The 6,390-nt window shown below is 48.4% G+C and overlaps 1 protein-coding gene across 1 annotated transcript in view; it reads right to left on the bottom strand.

The window, feature by feature from the left end:
- Positions 1-111, bottom strand: part of STEAP2 (STEAP2 metalloreductase) — a 23,695-nt gene extending 23,584 nt beyond the window's left edge. Inside the window, exon 1 of the mRNA XM_069729485.1 lies at positions 1-111. This exon is cut by the window's left edge and continues 125 nt beyond it. The gene's annotated coding sequence lies outside the window, so the exon portion shown is untranslated.
- Between the last annotated feature and the right edge of the window lie 6,279 nt (positions 112-6,390).

Genomic DNA, 6,390 nt, shown 5'->3' on the forward strand with positions numbered 1-6,390 from the left:
GCATGAGAGGCGCCCGGTGATTGGCTGACATTGCTTTGCTGAGAAGGAGCAGGGAGGAGGGAAGCACCGGCCGGAGGAGGAGGCACCGGAGGAGGAGGCACCGGAGGAGGCACCGGGGCTGGAGGAGGCACCGGGGCTGGAGGCTGCTTCTTCCACATTACTGTGTCTTGCACCTTACTGTCCTATATTCCAGCCCATAGTTCTAAATTTGGGAACTGCAAGTCCCAGCAGTCTGTCCAGAAGGATGACGGGCATTATAGACTCACACCAAACCTTCGTGTTGTGTTTTTTTTTTCCTGCAATTTTCTGAAATTGTAGAAAGAAAATCATAATTGTTGCTGCATTTATAAAACGTTTGTAAAAATCAAGATAATGGCAAAGTAAGATGTTTCTTTTTTATGTGATAATTCTCCAGCTACGAGACGCCCGGGCTGCATTGTATTATTATATCTCCTGTAATTTATGGTCAATGTTTAATTCTTCCAACCTTAGAATCACATTGGTAATTGAGGTCAGGGCTGAGGGTCCCATGTTGGGGGCTCGGACATGATGTCATGCAGTGTACTGTGACGTCACCTTTCGGGAGGGTTGCAATTTATTAAGTTTTTATCTCCTTATATATCAGGGGTATTGGAGAATTTACCCCGGAGTCTATATATTTGGTCTAAATATTGGAGGGGTGAATACCCGGCCGCCTCCGCGGTGGTCTGGGGCGCTGAAGGGATTAATGTTGAATAAGTAGTATGGGGGCTGTTAGGGTGCAGTACATTATGTGTGCACTCCATGGTGGTATTATGTACTGCGTGACCACCGTGTGAGGCCGGGGATTGTTTGGGCCATGAATGGCAGTATTTTGTGGCCGATATTGGGTAGGATTAGGTGAGCACTATGGGGTAATGTTTTTGGAAATAATATGGATGTATTGTTTAATAATTGTATGGCAGTATTATTTGGTCATTGAATGACGGGATTGTGTGAACACTATGTAGTAGTACATGAAGGTGGGGATGTGTGGACTTATGCTATAGGGGAACTATGACTTTGCAGGCCGTATGTTCCAGATGATTTTGGTTAGCCAGGACTAAGTTTGGGCAGTTCAGTGAGGGAGACCACCAGCCATCAATGAGGGAGACCACCAGCCATCAATGAGGGAGACCACCAGCCATCAATGAGGGAGACCACCAGCCATCAATGAGGGAGGCCACCAGCCATCAATGGGGGAGACCACCAGCCATCAATGAGGGAGGCCACCAGCCATCAATGGGGGAGACCACCAGCCATCAATGAGGGAGACCACCAGCCATCAGTGAGGGAGACCACCAGCCATCAATGGGGGATACCACCAGTCATCAATGAGGGAGGCCACCAGCCATCAATGAGGGAGACCACCAGCCATCAATGAAGGAGACCACCAGCCATCAATGAGGGAGACCACCAGCCATCAATGAAGGAGACCACCAGCCATCAATGGGGGTTAACACCAGCCATCAATGAGGGAGACCTCCAGCCATCAATGAGGGAGACCACCAGCCATCAATGGGGGATACCACCAGCCATCAATGAGGGAGACCACCAGCCATCAATGTGGGATACCACCAGTCATCAATGAGGGAGGCCACCAGCCATCAATGAGGGAGACCTCCAGCCATCAATGAGGGAGACCACCAGCCATCAATGGGGGATACCACCAGCCATCAATGAGGGAGACCACCAGCCATCAATGTGGGATACCACCAGTCATCAATGAGGGAGGCCACCAGCCATCAATGAGGGAGACCACCAGCCATCAATGAAGGAGACCACCAGCCATGAATGAGGGAGACCACCAGCCATCAACGAAGGAGACCACCAGCCATCAATGGGGGATACCACCAGCCATCAATGAGGGAGACCTCCAGCCATCAATGAGGGAGACCACCAGCCATCAATGGGGGATAACACCAGCCATCAATGAGGGAGACCTCCAGGCATCGATGAGGGAGACCACCAGCCATCAATGAGGGAGACCACCAGCCATCAATGAGGGAGACCACCAGCCATCAATGGGGGATACCACCAGTCATCAATCAGGGAGGCCACCAGCCATCAATGAGGGAGACCGCCAGCAATCAATGGGGAGACCACCAGCCATCAATGGGGATACCACCAGTCATCAATGAGGGAGGCCACCAGCCATCAATGAGGGAGACCACCAGCCATCAATGAAGGAGACCACCAGCCATCAATGAGGGAGACCACCAGCCATGAATGACGGAGACCACCAGCCATCAACGAAGGAGACCACCAGCCATCAATGGGGGAGACCACCAGCCATCAATGAGGGAGACCTCCAGCCATCAATGAGGGAGACCACCAGCCATCAATGGGGGAGACCACCAGCCATCAATGGGGGATACCACCAGCCATGAATGAGGGAGACCACCAGCCATCAATGAGGGAGACCACCAGCCATCAATGGGGGATACCACCAGTCATCAATGAGGGAGGCCACCAGCCATCAATGAGGGAGACCACCAGTCATCAATGAAGGAGACCACCAGCCATCAATGGGGGATACCACCAGTCATCAATGAGGGAGGCCACCAGCCATCAATGAGGGAGACCACCAGTCATCAATGAAGGAGACCACCAGCCATGAATGAGGGAGACCACCAGCCATGAATGAGGGAGAACACCAGCCATCAATGAAGGAGACCACCAGCCATCAATGGGGGATACCACCAGCCATCAATGAGGGAGACCTCCAGCCATCAATGAGGGAGACCACCAGCCATCAATGAGGGAGACCACCAGCCATCAATGAGGGAGACCACCAGCCATCAATGGGGGATACCACCAGTCATCAATGAGGGAGGCCACGAGCCATCAATGAGGGAGACCACCAGCCATCAATGAGGGAGACCGCCAGCAATCAATGGGGAGACCAGCAGCCATCAATGGGGAGACTACCAGCCATCAATGAGGGAGACCACCAGCCAGAAATAAACTTTTTACTGATTGATAACATTTTGGGGATTGTGTACAACAGATAGCGGGTGCACCGCCTGATGAACGTTTCCATCATGATACGCAGTGTTTTCACACACAGTCTCAGTTACTTTCTCTTAACTCATCTGTCCTCTGTCTCCACTGATTCTCCTTCCTTCACCACAACCCAGCCCACTACTACCGTCACTTAGTGAGAGTCCTATTCTCAGCCCGCGGTTTGACATCCTCTTTCACCTCAAGGGAACTTGTTTGCCCATATAGCCGGCACTTAGCTTCCCTGCTTGCCGACACCTTGGAGCTCCCGCCCAGTGCATTCTCTTCCTGTCACGTTCTCTGCCTGTCCTGGCCCGTTACAACCTCAGGGCTGAACTCTTAGGACCCATCTCCGGTTGACCAATGCTCTGTTCTTTTGTCAGTTTTCCTTTCTCTTTACTCTGGGTCATGCTATCCACTGTCTCGGTCTCCTCTCTCTTTGGGACACCCACGTCATGCAGCAATGCTTACTGTCCAGACCTTAAGTCTGCTTCTGCCACACAGTGGGCCCTATCTGTCATCCCCACAGGAAACTCTCTCTGTCCCTTCACCTTAGACCTTCCCACTCTGGGCTAGTCCCCGATATTAACCCTAACCGTCCCTACTGTCGGGCAGAACGCAACATTATCACAATATCTCAATTCACATTATACACCATAACAACACTCATGTCTTTGAGGGGGAACGTGGGCAGTATGTCCATCTCCTTACACGAGCCCTGTGTGGTGCTAATTGAGAGGACTGTATAGAGCTAATATTGGGCATTGCTGTACTGCGTGATGTTTTTTTTAGCTCTGCCCTTTATAGTACTGCTGCGTTCCCTGTTGTGAAGCCCAGTTGGGATTTCCATCGTCTGCTATACCAGTGGGCAGCAGTACTGCATAAACTATACGTACCGAGAAGATATGAACACTATGGAGGAAGGGTTGCAAGTGCATTGGGGCGTGTCTATGCAGCTGGAAGGAGCAGTCCAAGTACACTGACACGCCCCTAGTGCACGTTCCATCTGATTTGCATATGGCTACCACACTAGATATCTCATAATTGGCACATCGGATCTCTGCAAAAAAAATATCATTTTTTATTGTGTAGCAAGAGCCTATACCGCAATACTACTACTTCAATATGGAAAAAACTGCTAACAGGTTCCCTTTAATTCTGCACATCAGACCTAAATTGGCGCCGCAGCCTCGGGCCCCCGGGTCGCCCTGTGTTTTGTGAACGGTTCTGTAGATAAGCCATGTAGCACATTCTTTTTATATTCTCACGCAAATTTGCCATCTTGTAAGCCAGTGCATACAGTATCTGCAAATGTGGTTCATCCAGTAAGTGCATGATCCAATCTATGTGCCCGCTGCTTCTAGGCTGCAGTTGGAAAAAGCTTTTCTGCAGGGAATGAGTTAATTCATATGAGAATATTTTCATATATCCAAGTTAATTAATAAAGTGTTACATTTGACAGATATTAGCCAATTGCTTACAATACAGTCCCTTAATTCTTTGGTCCAACTCCTCCATAATTCTGAGAAACTAGACCTGTTTCTTTCCAACCTTTGATATTGGAAGAACAAGAAGCCGGGGAAAGTCATTCTTGCATGGCACCTTCCATTAGAGTTAATAAGTAATGCCTTATGGAAAAGCTGGGAATCATTAGAGACATGCCTTGTCATCAGTTCCCAGAATACTACTTGAAGCATCTCTTCTCAAAGAGCAAAATAAAGTAATAGGCCCACTCTTGTTCATTGGCTATAACTGAGTTGCAGTACCACCCGCAGCCAAAGGTGGCGCTGTTTCTAAAAGTTCAGAAAGTAACATCACTAGTTCGATATAGCACCGTATTATAAATGGTAGATGGTACTGTAGATAGACTGAGACGTATGATTTACTGAACAATTGTATCCTTTTTGGAATAATAATTGTGGAGCATCTATCCTTATGTTGTGCTGCTCTTCTCTTATTCCACCCAGATACTGCACTGTTCAGTGATCCCTATTAATAATTAATGAGCCCCTTTAAATAACAACCTCGATAGATAATCAATTACGGTAACTATGGAGGAACAAAGTGCGAGTTCTGGGAACGGGTCACTAGTTTTGTGAAGACGTCCATGACATCTGCTTACCATGAGGCATTTCCTGCTGACTGTATTTAGGTAAATGTTTTTCCCAGTAAATGAAATCTTCCTGGTTAATGTCACTTGTTCTTGATTTTTAGAGGAAGAACTTATGTACTTAGTGAGGAGGAAGGAACAAGGCACGACGACTACTGTATGGACCAGGTACGCCGTACTGTGCACCTTCGCGTATAATTGGTCTTTATATAGGAACTCAGCGACCTTCTAAGAATCCTAAAAAAAACTCTCAGCCATGACTCTTTTTTTTTTTAGATTAGTTTGGAATATTTTATCTAATAAACAGTAAAAAGCAGCTCTAAAGGTGGTATTTAGCCCTTTATTTCATACTTGCCCGCTCTCCTAAACTTTTAGGGAGCTCCTGCAAATGCACCAGATTTTCTGGAAGCAACCCAGAACCTCTTGGAAAGAAGCACACCCAAAAGTTTTTTCTTTGGTGTGTCATTCAGATTCACATTGAAGTGGTGGAAGAAGGATAAGGTCAGAGTAGGGCAAGGTCAGAGTAGGACAAGGTCGGCGCAGAAGAGGCAAGGTGTCAAAGATAACCATTGGAGGGGGGGGTGTCACCCAGATCCCACTGCTGCCACCAGTTTGTCACAGATGACGATGGAGAGATCACATAGATCCCACTGCTGCCACCAGTTTGTCACAGATGACGATGGAGAGATCACATAGATCCCACTGCTGCCACCAGTTTGACACAGATGACGATGGGGAGATCACATAGATCCAACTGCTGCCACCAGTTTGACACAGATGACGATGGGGAGATCACATAGATCCCACTGCTGCCACCAGTTTGACACAGATGACGATGGGGAGATCACATAGATCCCACTTCTGTCACCAGTTTGTCACAGATGGCGATGGGGGAGATCACATAGATCCCACTGCTGTCACCAGTTTGTCACAGATGACGATGGAGTGAGCACATAGATCCCACTGCTGCCACCAGTTTGTCACAGATACGATTGGGGGATCACATAGATCCTGCTGCTGTCACCAGTTTGTCACAGATGATGATGGGGAGATCACATAGATCCCACTGCTGTCACCAGTTTGTCACAGATGATGATGGGGAGATCACATAGATCCCACTGCTGTCACCAGTTTGTCACAGATGACGATGGGGAGATCACATAGATCCCACTGCTGTCACCAGTTTGTCAGGGGACGTAACTGCTGCCTCCACTCGTCAGGACAATTATGTAATTGACTGATGAATGATAGACAAAGCC

The sequence above is a fragment of the Ranitomeya imitator genome, chromosome 6, assembly GCF_032444005.1.
Source record: "Ranitomeya imitator isolate aRanImi1 chromosome 6, aRanImi1.pri, whole genome shotgun sequence".
In the NCBI taxonomy this organism is placed as follows: domain Eukaryota; kingdom Metazoa; phylum Chordata; class Amphibia; order Anura; family Dendrobatidae; genus Ranitomeya; species Ranitomeya imitator.